The following is a 23,642-nucleotide window of genomic DNA, read 5'->3' on the forward strand; positions in this document are numbered from 1 at the left end:
TTTCCATCGTTCGTTCTTCACTGCTTCTTGGAGGCTGATAACCCGTCACACGTTCTCCATCGTCTATAGAGACTATGCAAATTCTCAAGGTAGATAGGATCAATCTCATTCATGGAAGATCCTTCATGAGCACAAGTATGACATGGCAACACAATATATTCTTCATTACAATGCTAAATCATCACACAATGTCATCGGTTGAATCAAACAGGCATAGAACACTTCAACCAGAAACCCTAAAGCTGAGACTACCAACTGGTAGTCATACCATATGAAACCTTGATACAAAACATTCTATATACTGGTTCACATTCTAACATAACGGTTCACTTGGACAGACATACCACTTCACTTTTACACATATACCGGTTCACAACATCATACCGGTTCTCTTGCAAGTTTCTTACTTCAATATACTGGTTCACTCTTTAGCATATTGACACCAATGACAACATATAATATCATCATGTCATCATACTCTACACATATGCCAATAGGTCCTGCCTAGGATAGTGGCGTGGCACATTGGTCTTGCCCTCTATCAGCAGGATTTAGCACAACAATGTATTGCAGGCTTCAGAACCCATCCTGTCAGTTGCAACTCTAGACTTGCAAAATTGGGATAGTGGTGTGGCACCCTACTCCCAAACATTTATGCTCTAATTTCAAACATAGGTGCACCTCTCATTTTGTCTTTTGATCTGTACTTTTCAGCAGTATATCAGTTGTCCTTTGATCTGCATTCTCAAATTAGGGTTTGCTTGCTTACTTGCATCCTAGGTTAGATTGCATTCTTGAATCATTCCTCCCTCTCATTTGCAGCAAGGGAATAGAAACCCTAAGAGTTGATCCTTGGCTCTCTCTTCTGTACAAAAAGTAGCCCGAAGTGTGTCACCTCTCTAGGCTATTTCGTATTCCATGAGTGTGTATGAGAGTGAGATTAGGGTTTTCATGCTTAGTCTCACTTTTTCCCCTACACATATTTGGTGAACCTGACATGAATCCAATTTCATTTTCATTGAATTTCATTGTTAGATATAGATCTAGTTTATTTCATTTTCTTTCAAAACATTAGAAAAAAAGAAAAATAAAAAGAGAGATTTCTTTTATTTTCCTTGCATTGTGTGTTTAAGTTTCATGCAATTTTCATTTCAAAATGTCAGATTTTTATTTGCAAGATCTCATGCTTTTGATGATGTATGCAATTATGTTGATTAGGATTTTAGTAAGGATGAATAAGATGAATCTCTAGTAGATTTTTTTAACCTTAAGCCTTCTAAACCTTCATTTTGCCAAAAAATAATCAGCCTTGTTACTATGCCATTTTGTGGTGATGAGAAAGATAAGTTGAATGATTCCTCTCATGGGTACATTCCTATCAACTCCTCCACTATATCTAGAAACATGGTTGACTCCTTTAATTACCTCTATGATATTATTTCTCCTTTTGAGTCCAAAGATAAACCTTTCAATCACTATGACCATGCTTTATTGGATGATTCTCTTGATGACTTTATGTCTTTGTCTAAAATTTCAAACAAGAATAATGCATCTAAAAGGTTAATCAATATGATTAATATGAATGAACATAAAAAACCTCTTTTTTTGTCCAAGGTGCTTGTCCTTCTCCAACTTCATCTCTTTCTAATCAACCTCTTTTATTAGTTCAAGGTGTATATAGTCATGATTCTTTTAGCACTCCAAACAAACCTATCATTACAGTTCAAGGAAGGAATTCCACTAAGAGTCCTTATAGCTATGCTAGACAACTAAATAATGAGAGTTATAATGTAGTTGCCCATACCTATAATAAGAGAAACTATAGGCAACCTAATCCTCCTCTAGTTGTTCCAACTTCTCTACCTGATCCTCAACCTATTTTGTTAGGATAACCAGTGAACAACTGAGAGGGGGGGTGAATCAGTTGTTAACAAATTATAACTTTTAATGCACAATACAACCTTAAACAAATCAAGTACCGGTAAAACACATACAGATACTAGTAAACAATACAGCTTGACAATTAACTGGATAATCAATGCAAAACAACCATACCACATAACACCATGATTTGTATGTGGAAAACTCAAAAGGGGATAGACCACGGTGGGAAGCCTACCCACAATCAGATGATACTTCTGTAGAAAGTATGTGTTATAATGAGGGGCCTACACTTGTAGGAAGGCACACTGCCTAGAGCGTACTTCTCATTAAAAAAGAGTCTCACTGACTACAAAGAGGCTACAACCATCTCAAGATAAATGGACAACAATCCAATAGAGTGAACTTCTAGAAATAGCATCTACCATGCCTAATTATAGTTTCAGTTAAGCGCAGTGCTGGAGGACTAAATCCTCTTCTAAATCCAATTTGATCACCAATGATCGACCAACTCCTCTACCTAAATGATATTACAATATTAGCACATTACATTCCTTGACCATGACCTTTTTAATAACCATGATACTTTACAAAGAGTTTCTACCTCTTATTTATAGAAATCCTAAGGCCTAAACCGATTAGGTCGGCCACCTAAAAGATATTACAATAAGATCATTACATAATTACATATTACAATGATATGCCATGTCAAATTAGGACCAAAACAATAATAACAAATCCATAAACCATCTCAAGACATCCCAGTAATGTGTAGTGTACACGTTAGCATGATACCAATTCATAACCTAGATAGGTACCAGACATATTCTGGGTCCACGACGCCAAAGAAATGTCTTCAAATAGTTGAAGCATGATCAAAGAACATCTTCAACATCCTGAAATCCATGAAGAAGCTGCACCAATACCAACTATGCATCCTATCACGATTCGTTAATGAAAGCTTTGTCGGTAAAGCCTTAAACTAGTGTCGGTAAGGGTTTACTAGAGTGTATGATAGCATCCGATTACCAAGCCAATACCAACTAACCAAAACATGCTCATGGAGCATATAACACATGAAATCAAATATACTTCACTGATCCAAACATGTCGAAAGTGTCCAACAAATAGTCTCTTCTGTCGGTAACACTAGATCTTCTACCAGTAACCAAAACTTGTGTGTCGATAACCAACCATAACAGCTAGTGTTGACATCAATGAAAAAACATCAATGCAACAAATAATCAATTCATCCATTATGCCAACAATCTCCCCCTTTGGCATTGATGGCAACACTAGATGTGAAAAACATCTAAGTACCAAGAAATGCCAAACAATTCTCCCCATGTGGAAGACAACCAACAATCAATAGCTCTCCCCCTATGAATGATATCTCTGTAAGGTTCTGAATTATTTTTCACATTACTATCACTCCCCCTTTGACATCAATACTAGAAATCTGAAAAAAATATCAAAGCAATGATATAAACCTCTGAATCTCAAAGCTGACTACTCCCCTTGAGTAGTAGCACCACTTATCAGTGTTAGAATGAATAGTTTCTCTGATAATACATGTTAGACTGATGACAAAATTCATCAATCAAGTCTCTGTCAGAGGGGAAGAAACCCCTAACCTGTCTCTCAAATACTCAAATGATTCCTCAGACAATGGTTTAGTGAATATGTTTGCAATCTGTTCTTTAGTGTTCACATAAACCAATTTGACTTCCTTTGCTTCAACCTTGTCCTTCAGAAAGTTATACTTTATTGAAATATGCTTATTCTTAGAGTGAAATATCGGATTCTTAGACATGTCAATAGCTGCAGAATTATCACAATAGATAACTACCAGTTCACTACAATTTACCCTGATATCCTTCAACATTTTCTTCATCCACAAGACTTGAGTGCAATTAGTTGCTGCTGCAACATACTCAACTTCTATAGTAGATAAAGAAATGCATGACTATTTTTTGTTGATCCATGAAACCATTTTCTTTCCAAGAAAGAAAGCTCCGCTAGAATTGCTCTTCCTATCATTAGTATCATCTGCCCAATTTGAGTCAGTATATGCAAATAAAGTGAATTCATCATTTTTGGAATACCATAAACCATATTTTGTTGTTCCTTGCAAATATCAGAATATCCTCTTTACTACACATTCATGATTTTCTTTAGGATTACTTTGATATCTTGAAACAATACTTACTGAATTCATAATATCAGGTCTAGTCTGAGTTAGATAGAATAGACCAGCAATCATAGAATTATACCTTTTCGGATTTACCGATGTATAAGTATCCTTGATAGATAATTTCTCACTTGTAGCCATAGGAGTACTTACTGGTTTGGAATTCTCCATACCAAACTTTTTCAACAATTCCCTTAGATACTTAGTTTGATAGATAAAGATTCCTTTGTCAGTTTGAGTAATCTACAAACCTAAGAAATTTTGTATCTCACCAATCATGGACATTTCAAATTCATTTTTCATGTTGTTAGCAAATTCCATGCATAGTTTATCTTCTCCTTCAAAAATGATATCATCAACAAAAAACTTCAATAATTAGAATATAATTATCAGTGATCTTATAATATAGATTACTATCAGCATTGCCTTTAGTAAAACCAAGCTTCAAAAGATATTTATCCAACCTTGCATACCAAGCTCTAGGAGCCTATTTCAAACCATATAAAGCTTTCTTCAATCTACAAACCATATCTTTATCATCTGTCAATGAAAATCCATCAGGTTGCTCAATGTAAACTTCTTCCTCAAGCTTGCCATTAAAAAATACACATTTAACATCCATTTGATAAACCTTATAGTTCTTATAAGTTGCATAGGCAAGAAATAGCCTAACAGCTTCAATTCTAGCTACATGTGCAAATGTCTCACCATAATCAATTCCTTCCATTTGAGAATATCCTTTACAAACCAATCTAGCCTTGTTCCTTATAACGTGATCATCCTCATTCAATTTATTCCTAAAAACCCATTTAGTTCCAATAACATTCTTATTTTTAGGCCGGGAAACTAAAGACCAAGTTTTTTTTTCTCAATCTGATCTAGTTCATCTTCCATAGCCTTTAACCAATGTTTATCCTTACAAGATTCAATAACAGTTGCTAGTTCAACTTGAGAAATAAGACATACCTCTTCATTTTCTAGTTTTCTCCTTGTCATAACTCCCTTATTTCTATCTCCATTAATTTGATCTTCAGAATGATTTAATCTTACATACCTAGGTGATGCAAAGCATCATGAAAAACCAACCAAGAACCCCAAATCAACTGTGGAGTCCCAATCCTAGGGTGCTCAATGACCCAAAATAATAATCAATATGCAACCTTGATATCTTTGAGGCATCTAAAAATATTAATATCAACCAACCAATCCAATATCAAATCTTTCATATCATTTATAACCCTTTATACATTATTCAAGAACCAAACAATACATTATGATGTCCCAGTTAATGATAATTTGATAGACCCGTACTTAGTTATTAATAACTTTCACACCCAAGTATATTTGTAAGATTGCTTGTTTTAGACTATAGAAAACTAGGTTTCTAAAACCATATCCAAAATTTAGAACAATCCAATAGTGGAGTTACGCGTTATGGTCTCTGCACTGAGACCGTTTTGACTATTACAGAAAAAAAAGGAAATATGCATTCCCAGTCTACCTAGGGCATCAAATATCTCATAAAATACTTAATCAATCACATTGAAACTGAATTAATTTGAAAGATAATTCAACCCTATATCAAACACCAAAGTTACAACAATTTCCAATGGTGCATTCAAAATATTTTAGTGAAACTCTCCACAAACCCCAATTTGGAGGGGTTTTTGACAATTTTCACCAAATTTGCATAACTTGCTTCAAAATGATTGAAATTAAATTAAACAAAAGGGAAAAAAAATTTAACTCATTCTATTATCATATCTAATACATTTCCAATGGATATAAATTATTTTTCATAAAGAAAAACGTGAATGATTAGACTGCTATACCCAGAAAATAATCTGGAGTGTGTAAAAACTTCAAATGTTATTCATTTCCTTCCTCCAATCTTACACACACCCATTGGATTCAACCAAATGATGGTTTTTATAACCTCAACACATCCATATGGTAGTTACAACTACCCAAGACCAATTACATCCTTGCTTTGCAACTTTATAATGCAATTTGTGCTTGATAACATTTTTGACACAATTGACAATTTTGACATTTTGATAAATATGACCCCTAATCTTTGCTTGTGCACTTGAAATACATTTATATGGACTCAAAACAAAATTTTACATCCTATTTACCCTTCCATGGGAATATTTGCACAATGTGACCTCCTATACCATATTAGGACTCAAATACACATCTTGAGCAAATGTCTTACAATGCTTCACAAAATGACTCAAAATACATAAGAATGGCCATATAAATTCAAATATGAGTGAAATGATTCATGGCATGATCTTAACCTCCTGGTGTATGTTTGGGTTAGGTTCTCCTACACCATACTACCGACCTTGAAAGCTTTCCAAGTCTCTTGGAAACAACTTGCAAGAAAATTTTGTGTCTTGGACTGAAACTTTGTCCTTGTCTTCATCTTTATCTCCGCCTCTTCCTTTCATCATTCTCTTATTATCCTCATGCTACTGCTACCAACTTCAAAAAGGTAATCATCCTCTAAAATAATCCCATCCATGGAGTATCCAATGGCTAAAACTCAAGGTGTTCCTCAAGCATCCACCTTTCCTACTGCACACACACAAACTCACACTTCCTTTGCCTCACCTAGGAGTCTCTTTTTCCTCTCTCCCTAGTCTTTTGGCAACCACAACCAGGTTCTTCCCTAACCTATTCCAGCACCTTCTCTATAGTTAGATGGATTAACACTTGCAACCAAACACAAATTAAACAACTTTCCTAGCTTAGATCTTTTGCTGGGCTCTGATACCAATTTGATGCAGAGCATCATGAAAAACCAACCAAGAACCCCAAATCAACCATGGAGTCCCAATCCTAGGGTGCTCAATGACCCAAAATAATAATCAATATGAAACCTTGATATATTTTATGCATCTAAAAATATTAATATCAACCAAAAAATCCAATATCAAATCTTTCATATCATTTATAACCCTTTAAACATTATTTAAGACCCAAACAATGCATTATGTTGTCCCAGTTAATGATAATTTGATAGACCTGTACTCAGTTATTAATAAATTTCATACCCACACATATTTGTAAGATTTATTTGGTGAGGATATAAAAAATAGGTTTCTAAAACCATATCCAACATTTAGAACAATCCAACAGTGGAGTTATGCGTTATGGTCTCTGCACCGGGACCATTTTGACTGTTACAGAAAAAACAAGAAATCTGCATTTCCAGTCCGCCTGGGGCATCAAATATCTCATAAAATATTTAACCAATCAAATTGAAAGTGAATTAATTTGAAATATAATTCAACCCTATATAAAATACCAAATTTACAACAATTTCCAATGGTGCATTCAAAATATTTTAGTGAAACTCTCCACAAACCCCAATTTGGAGGGTTTTTGACAGTTTTCACCAAATCTTGCATAACTTGCTTCAAAATGATAGAAATTAAATGAAACAAAAGGGGAAAAAAAATTAATTCATGCCATTATCATATCCAATACATTTCCAATGGATAAAAATGATTTTTCATAAAGAAAAATGTGAATGATCAGACTGTTATACCCAGAAAACAATCTAGAATGTGTAAAAACTTCAAATGTTATTCATTTCCTTCCTCCAATCTTACACACACCCATTGGATTTGACCAAATGATTGTTTTTATAACCTCAAAACATCCATATGGTAGTTACAACTACCCAAGACCAATTACATCCTTGGTTTGCAACTTTATAATGCAATTTGTGCTTGACAACATTTTTGACACAATTGACAATTTTGATATTTTGATAAATATGACCCCTAATCTTTGCTTGTGCACTTGAAATACATTTAGATGGAATCAAAACAAAATTTTACATCCTATTTACCATTCCATGGGAATATTTGCACAATGTGACCTCCTTGACCATATTAGGACTCAAATACACATCTTGAGCAAATGTCTTACAATGCTTCACAAAATGACTCAAAATACATTAAAATGACCATATAAACTCAAATATGAGTGAAATGATTCATGGCACGATCTTAACCTCCTGGTGTATGTTTGGGTTAGGTGCTCCTGCACTATACTACCAACCTTGAAAGCTTTCCAAGTCCCTTGGAAACAACTTGCAAGAAAATTTTGTGTCTTGGACTGAAACTTTGTCTTTGTCTTCATCTTTATCTCCGCCTCTTCCTTTCATCATTCTCTCATTATCCTCATGTTGCTGCTACGAACTTCAAAAAGGTAATCATCCTCTAAAATACTCCCATCCATGGAGTATCCAATGGCTGCAACTCAAGGTTTTTCTCAAGCATCCACCTTTCCTACTACACACACACAAACTCACACTTCCTTTGCCTCACCTAGGAGTCTCTTTTTCCTCTCTCCCTAGTCTTTTGGCTACCACAACCAGGTTCTTCCCTAACCTGTTCCAACACCTTCTCTATAGTTAGATGGATTAAAACATGCAACCAAACACAAAATAAACAACTTTCCTAGCCCAGATATTTTGCTGGGCTCTTCTAACAATTTGATGCGGAGCATGATGAAAAACCAACCAAGAACCCCAAATCAACCATGGGGTCCCAATCCTAGGGTGCTCAATGACCCAAAATAGTAATCAATATGCAACCTTGATATGTTTGAGGAATCTAACAAGATTAATATCAACCAAAAAATCCAATATAAAATTTTTCATATCATTTATAGCCCTTTAAACATTATTCAAGACCCAAACAATGCATTACGTTGTCCCAGTTAATGATAATTTGGTAGACTCGTACTCAGTTACTAATAACTTTCACACCCATGCAAATTTGGATTATTTCTTTAGTGAGGCTGTAGAAAATTAGGTTTCTAAAACCATATCCAAAATTTATAACAATCCAATTGTGGAGTTACGATTTATGGTCTCTGCATCGAGACCGTTTTGACTGTTACAAAAAAAACAAGAAATCTGCATTCCCAGTCTGCCTAGGGCATCAAATATCTCATAAAACACTTAATCAATCACATTGAAACTGAGTTCATTTGAAATATAATTCAACCCTATATAAAATACCAAAGTTACAACAATTTCCAATGGTACATTCAAAATATTTTAGTGAAACTCTCCACAAACCCCAATTTGGAGGGTTTTTTGACAGTTTTCATAAATCTTGCATAACTTGCTTCAAAATGATTGAAATTAAATGAAACCAAAGGGAAAAAAAATTTAACTCATTCCATTATCATATCCAATACATATCCAATGGATAAACATGATTTTTCATAAAGAAAAATGTGAATGATCAGACTGTTATACCCAGAAAACAATCTGGAGTGTGTAAAAACTTCAAATGTTATTCATTTCCTTCCTCCAATCTTACACACACCCATTGGATTCAACAAAATGATGGTTTTTATAACCTCATAACATCCATATGGTAGTTACAACTACCCAAGACCAATTACATCCTTGATTTGCAACTTTATAATGCAATTTGTGCTTGACAACATTTTTGACACAATTGACAATTTTGACATTTTGATAAATATGACCCCTAATCTTTTCTTGTGCACTTGAAATACATTTAGATGGACTCAAAAAATTTTTTTACATCCTATTTACCCTTCCATTGGAATATTTTCAAAATGTGACCTCCTAGACCATATTAGGACTCAAATACATATCTTGAGCAAATGTCTTACAATGCTTCACAAAATGACTCAAAATACATTAAAATGACCATATAAACTCAAATATGAGTGAAATGATTCTTGGCATGATCTCAAACTCCTGGTGTATGATGGGTTAGGTTCTCCTGCACCATACTACCAACCTTGAAATCTTTCCATGTCCCTTGGAAACAACTTGCAAGAAAATTTTGTGTCTTGGATTGAAACTTTGTCTTTGTCTTCATCTTTATCTCTGCCTCTTCCTTTCATCATTCTCTCATTATCCTCATGCTACTGCTACCAACATCAAAAAGGTAATCATCCTCTAATATACTCCCATCCATGGAGTATCCAATGGATGGACCTCAAGGTGTTCCTCAAGCATCCACCTTTCCTACTGCACACACACAAACTCACACTTCCTTTGCCTCACCTAGGAGTCTCTTTTTCCTCTCTCCCTAGTCTTTTGGCAACCACAACCAGGTTCTTCCCTAGCCTGTTCCAACACCTTCTCTGAAGTTAGATGGATTAACACTTGCAACCAAACACAAAATAAACAACTTTCCTAGCCCAGATCTTTTTTTGGGCTTTGATACCAATTTGATGCAGAGCATCATGAAAAACCAACCAAAAACCCCAAATCAACCATGTAGTCCCAATCCTAGGGTGCTCAATGACCCAAAATAATAATCAATATGCAACCTTGATATGTTTGAGGCATCTAAAAATATTAATATCAACCAACCAATCCAATATCAAATCTTTCATATCATTTATAACCCTTTAAACATTATTCAAGACCCAAAAAATGCATTATGTTGTCCCAGTTAATGATAATTTGATAGACCTGTACTTAGTTATTAATAACTTTCACACCTATGCATATTTGGATGATTGATTTAATGAGTCTATATAAAAATAGTCTTATAAAACCATATCCAAAATTTATAACAATCCAATAGTGGAGTTACGAGTTATGGTCTCTGCACTGAGACCGTTTTGACTGTTACAGAAAAAATAAGAAATCTGCATTCCCAGTCCGCCTAGGGCATCAAATATCTCATAAAATACTTAATCAATCACATTTAAACTGAATTAATTTGAAATATAATTCAACCCTATATGAAACACCAAAGTTACAACAATTTCCAATAGTACATTCAAAATATTTTAGTGAAACTGTCCACAAACCCCAATTTGGAGGGTTTTTTGACAGTTTTCACCAGATCTTGCATAACTTGCTTCAAAATGATTAAAATTAAATGAAACCAAAGGGAAAACAAAAATAACTCATGAAATTATCATATCCAATACATTTCCAATGGATACAAATTATTTTTCATAAAGAAAAACGTGAATGATCAGACTGCTATACCCAGAAAACAATTTGGAGTGTCTAAAAACTTCAAATGTTATTCATTTCCTTCCTCCAATCTTACACACACCCATTGGGTTCGACCAAATTATGGTTTTTATAACCTCAACACATCAATATGGAAGTTACGACTACCCAAGACCAATTACATCCTTGGTTTGTAACTTTATAATGCAATTTGTGCTTGACAACATTTTTGACACAATTGACAATTTTGACATTTTGATAAATATGACCCCTAATCTTTGCTTGTGCACTTGAAATACATTTAGATGGACTCAAAACAAACTTTTACATCCAATTTACCCTTCCATGGGAATATTTGCACAATGTGACCTCCTAGACCATATTAGGACTCAAATACACATCTTGAGCAAATGTCTTACAATGCTTCATAAAATGACTCAAAATACATTAAAATGACCATATAAACTCAAATATGAGTGAAATGATTCATGGCATGATATTTAATCTCCTGGTGTATGTTTGGGTTAGGTGCTCCTACACCACTAGGTGTCTTTTGAACTTCAGGTTCACTGCTATGATCATCAGTCACAGTTAAATTTTGTGATTGTGTTGACATAAATGTATCGGCTTCCTGTTCTAGTTGAGGCATTGTTGGTTTAGCTATGATCATTTCCACTTCCGGTTCCTTGTTGTATGATATAGAATGATTTTTGTATTTTTCATCCACTTTCACATTAGCACTTTCCACAATTTTATGCAATCTTTTGTTATAATATCTATATGCTTTTCTCTAAATTGAATAATCAAGAAATATCCCTTCATCCCATCTAGGATCAAAATTTCCAATTGAATCATCCCTTTTGATATAGTATTTACTTCCAAAAATTCTAAAATACTTAATAGTAGGTGTATGTCCAAACCATATTTCATAAGGGGTCTTACCAGTTTCACCTTTGATGTGAACTCTATTGAATGTGTAGACTAATGTATGCAATGCTTCTCTCCAGTAGATATGAGGCAATTTGGCTTCCATCATCATAGATCTAGCTGCATCGAAAATGGTTTTGTTCTTTCTTTTAACTACTCCATTTTGCTAAGGAGTCCTAGGTGAAGATAGTTGTCTCCTAATTCCATTTGTCTCACAATAATTATTAAATTCATGAGAAGTGAACTCACCACCATGATTTGATCTTAGACATTTGATTTTCAATCTAGTTTTTGTTTCAACCTTAGCTTTAAGGAAATTAAATTTCTCAAAAGCTTCAAACTTCTCCCTTAGAAAATTCACCCACATCATTCTAGAATAGTCATCAATAATCAACATGAAATACCTATCACCTTGAAATCTTCTAGTTCTTGCTAGACCACATAATCCAGTGTGAATCAAATCAAGTACATCATTAGATTTATCATGTATTCTCTTAAAAGAACTTCTGACTTGCTTACCCAATTGATATTCCTTACATATTGGATTATGAGGTTTCATAATCTTAGGTATATCTCTAACTGCCTTAGTTTATCTGATCTTAACAATACAATCAAAATTAACATGACACAACCTCTTATGCCATAGCCAACTCTCATCAATATGAGAAATCACACATGTCTTATTACCAGTGTTCAAGTGAAAGATATTACTTCCTGTCTGAATACAGGTTGCAATATCCAAACCAATCTTGTTAATGATTTTGCATTTTCTATCTTTAAACTGAAGTTGAAAACCCTTATCAACCAATTTACCAACACTCAAAATATTATGCCTTAAACCTTCTACATAATAGACATTATCAGTGTTATGCTTGCCATCCAAAGAAATAATACCTCTACCTTTGATCATACATGCCTTGTCATCTCCAAATCTGACTTGACCGCCATTGTATTCTTGTAGGGACAAAAATTTCCCTTTATCTCTAGTCACATGATGTGACCATCCACTATCAATTACCCATTCATCCTTATCTTCAACTTTTTCTACCAGGGCCTTTTCTTCATTCTTGATAGCTGGTTCTGGTTCATCTTCCTTCAAAGCATAGAACACCCATTCCTTTCCATTTCTAGATCCACTAGCAGGGTCTTTTTCCGGTTCATCTCCAGAGTCATCAGTTACTCCTTCCTCATCTTCTATGTAGCATTGTTTACTTTTCTTTAATCTATATCTATTTGGGTTAGGCTTAAAAGATTTCTTAACTCTTTCCTCAAACCTTGCATTCCTTTCAGCTTATCTAGATACACAATGACCAATCTTATTACATGCAAAACATTTAAAAGGTGTTTTTCCTTCATACTTACTTCCAGTTGGTCCTTTAGGTACTCTTTTAGAAAATAAGGCTTCAAGTTTCTCAATTTCTTCATCTTCTTTCCTCATGTCCTCCAATTCTTTTGCATATAGGGATTTCCAGTCACTTTTGCCAGTAGATGTTGATGATGATGCATGAAAAGCAAGTTAAGACTTTATAGCTCCAGAAGATCCAAATTCTTCAAGCTCAAAAGAAGATAATTTCCCAATCATAATGTATTTGTTAACTGAGGTGTTTTCCATTGTTCTTAACTCATTAATTGAAGTTTCCTTCATCTTGTAAGCCGGTGGAAGGGCTCTCAAGACTTTGAAAACTATTTCATCTTCACTTAGAAATCCTCCACAACATTGAATTCCCATAGCAATCTCATTTACTCTTTTCATAAACACAACAATTTTTTCATTATCTTCCATTTTCAAGTTTTCATATCTTGCCTGGTAACCATCAAGTTTAACAATTTTGACAGTAGGATCACCTTCATTTAAAGTTTCCAATTTGTCCCACATAACCTTAGCTGATGATTTGTCAGTCAATCCCATGATTTACTGATCAGTAAGTGCACACAAGAGGGCTTCTCTAGCTCTGTAATCATTTTCAATATTATTATCTAGGTCTGCAGGAGCAGGATTGTCATATATCGGATCATAAGGTGTGTATCCTTTCTCACTGATCTCCCAAATATCCTTGCCAAGACATCTAAGATGAGTCTCCATTTGAATTTTCCATATCCTATAATTTGTTCCATCAACCTTAGGGATTTCTCTCTGAAAATAGTTGTCGGTGGATTAGAAGTGTTAGTTGCCATAGGATCTACCTCAAGCGGTTAAGCTTCTACATAAGAGGACCAAAGATCTGATACCAATTGTTAGGATAACTGGTGAACAACTGAGAGGGGGGATGAATCAGTTGTTAACAGATTATAACTTTTAATCCATAATACAACTATAAACAAATCAAGTACTGGTAAAAAATATACAGATGCTAGTAGGAAAAGATATCGATAAACAATACAACTTAACAATTAACCAGATAATCAATGCAAAGAAACCATACCACATAACACCATGATTTATACATGGAAAACTTGGAAAGGGAAAAACAATGATGGGAAGCCTACCCATAATCAGATGATACTTCTGCAGAAAGTATGTGTTATAATGAGGGGCCTGCACTTGCAGGAAGGCACACTGCCTAGAGCGTACTACTCATTACAAAAGAGTCTCACTGACTACAAAGAGGCTACAACCATCTCAAGATAAATGGACAACAATCCAATAGAGTGAACTTCTAGAAATAACATCTACCATGCTTGATTACAGTCCCAGTTAAGCTCAGTGCCAGAGGACTAAATCCTTTTCTGAATCCAATTCAATCACATATGATCGACCAAATCCTTTGCCTGAATAATATTACAATATTTGTACATTAAATTCCTTGACCATGACCTTTTTAATAACCATGATACTTTAAAAAGAGTTTCTACCTCTTATTTATACAAACCCTAAGGCCTAAACTGATTAGGTCGGCCACCTAAAAGATATTACAATAAGCTCATTACATAATTCCATATTACAATGATATGCCATGTCGACTTAAGATCAAAACAATAATAAAAAATCCATAAATCACCTCTAGACATCTCGGTAACTTGTAGAGTACATGTTAGCATGATATCAGTCCATAACCTTGATAGGTACCGGACCTATTCTAGGTCCACCACACCAAAGCAATGTCTTCAAATAGTTTAAGCACGATCAAAGAACATCTTCAATATCCTGAAATCTAGGAAGAAGCTGCACCAACACCAACTATGCATCCTGTCATGATTCCTTAATGAAATCTCTACTGGTAAAACTTTAAACCAGTGTCGGTAAGGGTTTACCAGAGTGAATGATAGCATCCGATTACCAAGCCAATACCAACTAACCAAAACATGCTCATGGAGCATATAACACGTGAAATCAAATATACTTCACTGATCCAAACATGTCAGAAGTGTCCAACAGATAGTATCTTCTGTCAATAACACTAGGTCTTCTACCGGTAACCAAAACTTGTCTACCGGTAACCAACCATAATAGCTAGTGTTGACATCAATGACAAAACATCAATGCAACACATAATCAATTCATCCATTATGCCAACATATTCTGCCTCAAGCACCTCGCATATCATAAACCCTTGGTAAGGAATATGATCTTGTTGAACAACTTAAAGCTACTCCTTCCAAAATATCTCTTTGGGATTTGATTCAAACTTCCTTGACTCATCATGGAATACTACAAGATGCCTTGAAAACATTGAATGTCCCATCCACAATGACATCCAATAATATGGCTTCCTTGATTAACTCTATTACAACACCCAAGGCTCAGATTGTGTTTACACAAGATGAGCTGCCCTCTAGTGAAATTCAACAACAATATGATCCCTTAATGATTATGGTTATTATAAATGATAGTGAGATAAGACAAACACTATTTGTGGCCTGATTCTCTCACTATATGTGGCTTCGATAATGTTGCTAAATCTTCACTAGGTATCATCACCTTACATGTTAAGGTAGATCCTTTTACTTTACCCACACCTATCCATGCCATGTCTAGAGAATTGACATACAACTTGTTGCTAGGGAGACCTTATATTCATAGCATGCAAGTTGTTCCCTCTACATTGCATAGGAAAATTAGCTTTATTTACAACAAAACAACATATACCTTGCTAGGTGACACAAGATTCCAGGCTTGTTTACAAACATCAATTTCTAAATCCTCTGCAACCAATTCTTCCCCAACTATCTTAGATAATTCCTCTAAATATTCTACTCCAATTAGTGTGACCACTTCATAAAACCTATCTCCTACATTTGAATCGATTCCCAATACTTCCTGACGTGGACCTAAGGTTCTTGAGGAAGAGTCTTCTCAGCTCAACTCTACTACTGAGGACACCTTTTCTCCTGAGAAGGTTCTTGTAGAAGATGATTGGGGATCCCTTGATTTCAATCCTACTTTTGTAGGGGAATACAGAATGATGAAATTATAAGGCACTGAGAGGGGGGGTGAATCAGTGATAGTAAAAACAATACAAAATTAAATATCAATTTCACCAACTTAATACTCAATAGACATGAAAGAAATAACACCAAGTATGCAATCACCACAAAAAACATAAACCACATGACACAAGAGTTTATACATGGAAAACCCAAATTGGAAAAACCACGGTGGGAGTTAGTACCCATAAGATCCAGTATTTGCAGTATAGAGATCTGGCCGATTAAGGTCTACAACACCTAGTTAGGGGCACACCCTGTTAGAAGTGTCTGAGCCCAGTTAAGATATTTACAACAAGTCTTGTGAGGACCAGCCTTGTTAGGAGCTACCCAAGCTAATGGCATTTGAAAACACAAGCTAATATGTCACCTAGTTAGAGGACTTAATGATCAGAACTGTTAGGATCTGACTACACCTTGTTAGGAGTGACCTTGTAAGAGGATTTTCTTGCTACAACTATTAGGAAAACAACAAGTACAAATGATCTCAGTACAACACCTTTTATGCTTGATAAGATCCACTTCAAAACATTACAAAATCACAAAGACATCATCTCTCAACTCCTTTGATCTTCGCACTATCAAAAATACAAAATTCTCTCCTCACTTATCGCACTATCAAGCTCATGTATATATATCCTTTCATACCTCATCACACAATTTAAATTATCATAAGGTCAACTAGAACCTTATTACAATTCCCTAGGTTCAATGCATCTAGACAATCTTTCATTGTATGCTTTATTTATGTCGGCCACCGACATAACAAATCTAGTTTCATGTCGTGTTACTGATTTGAGTGATTTTCATCACTACCGGTTAACTGTGTTTCTTGGTCTCTGCCTTATTGATCAAATCTCATTCATCTGATCAAATTTGTTCATGCGGTCAAGAACATATCCTCATCAGATAATCTTCAATGCTTTTGCAAAACCACATTCCTTCATCCTTCATGGATTTCATGTACCGATTGTCAAAATGTAACACTGTCTGTCATTTATCGGTTGAAGTCCTAATTACCGGTTCTGATAAAACTGTCTCTTCGTTACCGGTTAAGTCTAGCCGGTTGAACTATAGGACTTAGATGACTTAAAGAAATATAGTTTCCATCAAATGAAAATATACAAAATAGATAGTCATCATACATAAATCTAATCTCTATGTACAACAAACATATACTGGTTGACCAAATGATCAAATGCCAATAATCTCCCCCTTTGGCATTGATGGCAACACTTAGGAAAATTTTGTCAGCTAAGTGTGCAATACAAAAAATAACTATATACAAAATACACTTTCCCTTAGCAACTACATGCCATTACAAAAATGAAATCATTACTCTCCCTAAATATTACATACAAAATTTTGACTCTTAAACTAATTCTACTTCCCCTTTGACAACAATGCCAAAAAAAAGTAAAATACATACATTACATCAAAATTTGTCATCAAAAAATGCATATATAGATAGATATAAAAGTTTTAAAAACTTTACAATGAAATTCTCAAGAAAATATCACTGAAATGAAACTTATGTGCAGCAAATTCTTCCATAGTATCAACAATGCTCATCTCCAGGGTAGCCAAAATTGCTTCAGACTCCTTGTATGCTCTCTAAAAGATTTCAAATTTCAGAATTAGCTGATTCTTTAGCTCCTTCAAGGATCTTATCCACTTCACCTATTCAAAATCAAAAATTTCTAATATGTGTTGTAAGGCATCAACAAATTTACGAAAAGTTAAAGTGGAGTCCTGTACCGGTATGTATGCATCACTTATCCTATCTAGTTCCTTCTCTATATCTTCTCTCTTTTCCTTTAAGTCAGGACATAATAATGATACTCTAGATATAGTGGACAAAATTTTACCTCCGGTTTTCAAAAGATCTTTTTTCACTGTTAAAGAAATCTTACCTTTGTCAATTTCTGAAAATAATTGTTCTCCCCTTCTCTTCTTGTAATATTTTTCTGCTAAAGCATGAGCTGCCTCTTCAAGTGATTTTAGTTGTTCACTGGCATCAACAACTAACTATCCAAGATTTGCAATAGGGGTGGATAGATTATCTATATCAGTCTCTTGTAGGAGACTTGACAAAATTTCAACAGCAGATTGAATGGTCTCTGCTTCTCATTTCTGCTCTTTCAACCTCTTCTTTTGTGCATAGGATTGCATAGCAGTAGGAATCTTCATTAACTTAGAAGAAATCAGATTGTCCATATTTATAGGACCTTTAATATTGATTGAGTCATCATCATCATCCTCAACTATTGTTTTCTTCTTCTCCTTTTTCTTTGTCTTTTCTTCCTTTGTTTTCTTCTCTTCCTCCTTTTCTTTTTCTATCTCCACTTCCTTAGTGGTGGCTTTGATCAATTGCGGATTTTCAACAGTCTATTCTTTCACTGGTGCTTCCTTTTCCTTATCAATTGAATCCTTTTGATTATCCTTAGTAGAAATTTTTACATTTGCAACTACACTTACATTGACTAGTGCCGTCTGAGTCTCTGTTGATTGTGCATTCACTGGTTGCTCGCTTGATCTTTTGTTTGCCTCTTTCTCTTCTCCTTTGTTCTCAACCTATTCCTACTAAGTATCCAACATCTGTACATCAACTTCAAAAACATCTACATTATTAATAGTGTTAGTAATATAATTAGTAGCATCGATGTCATCATCTGTTATATCTACTGGTTCAGTATCAACAAGGTCATCATACAAGTACTTATTATCTAGCTCAAGATCTGTAGGCTTAACACCCTCAGGAAAATATTCTCCCTTTCACTTAATAGGTGTATCATCCTCATCTTCTTCATATTTTTCTTCTTCTTCAAGGATGAGGCCTAAATATTTCTTTATCAAAATTTCAGTCTCCTTTTGGACTGATTCAATATCACCTATCAACATTCTAGTTAATCTTTTCTTGGATTTAAGAAGAGATTTTGGATTTACTCGCACATATTCTATTGTTTCCTTATTTTCTTCTACTTGCAGGTGCTTAAGAGTGTAATCAATTACTTATTTATCTTGTCTAATGGTAGCTTGCCATCTTGCATCAATAATATTATACAAAGTGTCTGGAATTGCCCTTGTAGGTCAATGAGGGCTCTACTAAACTTGTTCATATTGAAGATGACTGCATCTTCAATCTCCCTTCATCGACTTTCAAATAAATGAGTAAATAGTATGTTTAAACTTTTGTAAATACCATACCCCTTAATGATTCTAATCATTCTAGTGAAAGAATCTTCAAGTGTCAATATTTTTGTAGCTACTTTACCTTTTCGAGTAGTCTTCTTCTTCTTAGCACTTTCCCTTAGTAATTTCTCATCTTCTTCTAATTTTGTTTCCTCTACATCTATCACTAGTTTGTGAGCTTTCTCCTTCTTTCTTTTTCCGATTGGAGCAGGCACAACATGAGGTTCAACAATTTTACCCTTCCTCTGAAATTGTATTTTAGAGGGTTTCCCTCTTTGAGATTTAGCAGGCTTCACCTTAGTTGCTTCTACTTTCTTCTTCTTAGCTTCTTTGGTTGCTCTAGTCTTACCAGTGGGGGTACTAGTTGGTACACTGGAAGTTCTACCCTGTTGAGTCTCATATTTGGCTCTTACTGCAACTATCTATTCTTTGGTGAATCCAGCCTACTTAGCAGAGGCATGTACCACTTTTTTTACTTTCTTTGCTATCACCGGTTTCTGTAATTCAGAATGCACTTTTAGTAATTTCTCCTTGTAAGTTCCAAACCTTTCAGTAGTAGCATACCGATTTGCCTAATAAATGGTCATCATAGGAAATGAGTAGATATTTATCTACTTCATATCCCATGGGCATTACCCATGTGGTTCTTGGAATCACAACTTCCACCAGGAAAATATCTGTGTCAACCATGAAATAGATGGAATCCTCATATTTGTTTACAACTTCAGCTGGAATTCTCTCTCTTGCATGAATTTGATTTTGAAATTTATTGAAATATCCTCAAATGATATCATCAAACTTGTCTTTGATCATCTGGATATTGTTCTATTTGCAACAGTGCTGGAGTACTGGATATCAGTTGAATATCACCTATATCAGGGAAAAGGTTTTGGAAATAAAATAATAAGCCCATGATAAGTTGTCTAAACTTGAATCTCAGCTTCTTGTCTTTCTTCACAACTTCTAAATTTACCACTAATTGACTCCTTAGAGCTTCAGTCAAGTCATAGTCCACATTTTCCTTAATCATCCAATATGCAATGCTTCCAGCTCTCTTCTTAAGTTAGTCTTTTCACCATTCAGCTTCTCCACTTCTTCAACCAGTGCATCAATGTTTGCCTCATTTGAAGAGCTGCTGTCAGAGATCTCCAACAATTGTTCGGTCAGTTCCTTCCTTTTAGCTAGTGATGTCTTATACTTGCCTCTTAGGGTTTCTAGCTCATCCTTGGTTTCAACAAGTTCTCTATCCATCTCTCCAGAGATAGTTCTTTCACCCATATTTGCCTTAGAATTGGAGATCCCTTCCAAATGGTTAATCCTTAAGGAAGTTAGGCTCTGATACCAATTGATGAACTTATAAGGCACTGAGGGGGGGGGTGAATCAGTGATAGTAAAAATAATACAAATCAATTTCACCAACTTAAAACTTAAAAGACATGCAAGAAATAACACCAAGTATGCAATCACCACATAAAGCGTAAACCACATGACATGGGAGTTTATACATGGAAAACCCAAATGGGAAAAACCACGGTGGGAGTTAGTACCCACAAGATCCACTATCTGTAGTATAGAGATCTGACCAATTAAGGTCTACAACACCTGGTTAGGGGCACACCCTATTACAATTGTTTGAGCTTGGTTAAGAGATTTACAATAAGGCCTATGAGGGCCAACTCTATAAGGAGCTACCTAGGTTACTAGGATTTGAAAACACAAACTAATGTGTCACCTGGTTAGACGATTTAATGTTCAGAATTTTTAGGATCTTACTGCACCCTATTAGGAGTGACCTTGTAAAAGGATTTTCTTGTTGCAACTGTTAGGAAGACAAGAAGTATAAATGATCTTAGTATAACACCTTCTATGTCTGATAAGATTTTCTTCAAAACATTACAACATTATAAAGACATCATCTCTCAACTCCTCTGATCTTCACACTATCAAAAATACAAAATTCTGTCATCACTTATCACACTATCAAGCTCATGTATATATATCCTTTCATATCTCATCACACAATTAAAATTATCATAAGGTCAGCTAGAACCTTATTACAATTCCCTAGGTTCAATGCATCTAGATAATCTTCCATTGTACACTTTAGTTATGTCAGCCATTGACATAACAAATCCAGTTTTGTGTTGTGTTATCGATCTGAGTGATTTTCGTCACTACTGGTTAATTATGTTTCTTGGTCTCTGCCTTGTTGATCAAATCTCATTCATTTGATCAAATTTGCTCATGAGGTCAAGAACATATCCTCATCTGATAATCTTTAATGCTGGTGCAAAATTGAATTCCTTCATTCTTCATGGATTTCATGTATCGGTTGTTGGAATGTAACATTGTCTATCATTTACCAATTGAAGTCCTAATTACCGGTTATGATAAAATAGTCTCTGGTTTACTGGTTAAGTCTAGTCGGTTGAATTGTAGGACTTAGATTACTTAAAGAAACATAGTTGCCATCAATGACAACATACAAAATAAATAGTCATCATACTTAAATATAATCTCTATGCACAACAGACATATACCGGTTGACCAAATGATCAAATTCTAACACAAAATTCCCCCTAGAGAACCTAAGATCAAAAAAAAGAAAGAAGAAGAAGACCTTAAAAATAAATCCACTTTGTCTGGGCCATTGATTAATCACTTTGTGGTGGCTTCTCAGACTTCATCTCCCTTAGTTTCTGGTCTAGAGGATTTTGATTCTTTGATTTATGAAAATCGACCTTCTTCGGAAATGACTAACCTTTATGGTCCTGGTTTTCACATCCTAGCTAGGTATGGATATAATAGAAATGGATGTGGTGATCAAGAACAAGGGATTAAGGTTCCCTTGGAAAACAACTTTCATGATATGACTTTTGGGCTTGGTTATGATCCTTTCAAGCATACTAAAACCTCTAAGAGACCATCTATTAGTGTTAATGTCATTTCTACTTCTCTCGCGCTAAAATATCCAAAATGTATTGACTGTGATTCTTCTTGTGTCTTTGATTTGGATGCTTTTTCTACTGATGATTCCTTGGCTGAATTCTTGGGAGCTTATGACAACCTTCCTTGTTATCACCATAACCATATTTTTCCCTATTGTCTACATGTGGAAGCTTACTTTGGGAAAGAAAGAAATAACGATGAGATATTTAAAGAATTTCCTCAATTAAAAGATGCTCTTGAACAAAGAAATCTTCTAATAAATGACACCATTGATATCAAGATGGATGCTTGTGTTGAACATAAAATCATCAAGATAGGGAAAGGTCTTAATGAAGAAGAGCAAAAATAATATGCCGAGTTGTTACATGAATTCCCTGAGATCTTTGCTTGGATATATTCTGACATGCCTAACATAGATCCTAAGATTTCCACTCATAACATTTTCCTAAATCCTGATGCTAAACCTGTAAAGAAAAAGCTTTGGAAGATCACCCTAAAGTGGCATTACTTGTTAAAGTTGAGATTTAAAAATTGTTGGATGTTGGATTCATTCATCCTATTAATTATTCCTCATGGATTTCAAACATTGTGGTTGTGGCTAAGGCTGAAAATAAGATTAGGATGTGTACGGATTTTTGTGATTTAAACAAGGCCTCTTTAAAAGATGATTTTGCTCTCCCGAATAACGATATGATAGTGGATTCGGTAGCAGGTCATGTTTTATTATCCTTTATAGATGGTTTCTCAATATATAATCAAATCTTCATTAATCCTTAAGATCAATATAAAATTGCTTTTACCACCCCTTAGGGTACGTTTTGTTGGGTTGTGATGCCTTTTAGATTGAATAACACAAGCGCAACCTATCAGCATTCTATGACTCTCATCTTCCATGACTATATGCATAAGACCTTAGAAGATTACGTTGATGACATCTGAGCCAAATCTATTCTTCATACAGATCATGTTAAGATCCTTCGTCAAATCTTTGAGAGAATTTGTAAGTATAACATGCATTTGAATCCCCAAAAAATGTGTTTTTGGTGTGGATAGTGGGAAACTATTAGGATTCATAGTTTCACATCGTACCATTGA

This window comes from Cryptomeria japonica, chromosome 6 (assembly GCF_030272615.1).
Source record: "Cryptomeria japonica chromosome 6, Sugi_1.0, whole genome shotgun sequence".
Taxonomy (NCBI): Eukaryota; Viridiplantae; Streptophyta; class Pinopsida; order Cupressales; family Cupressaceae; genus Cryptomeria; species Cryptomeria japonica.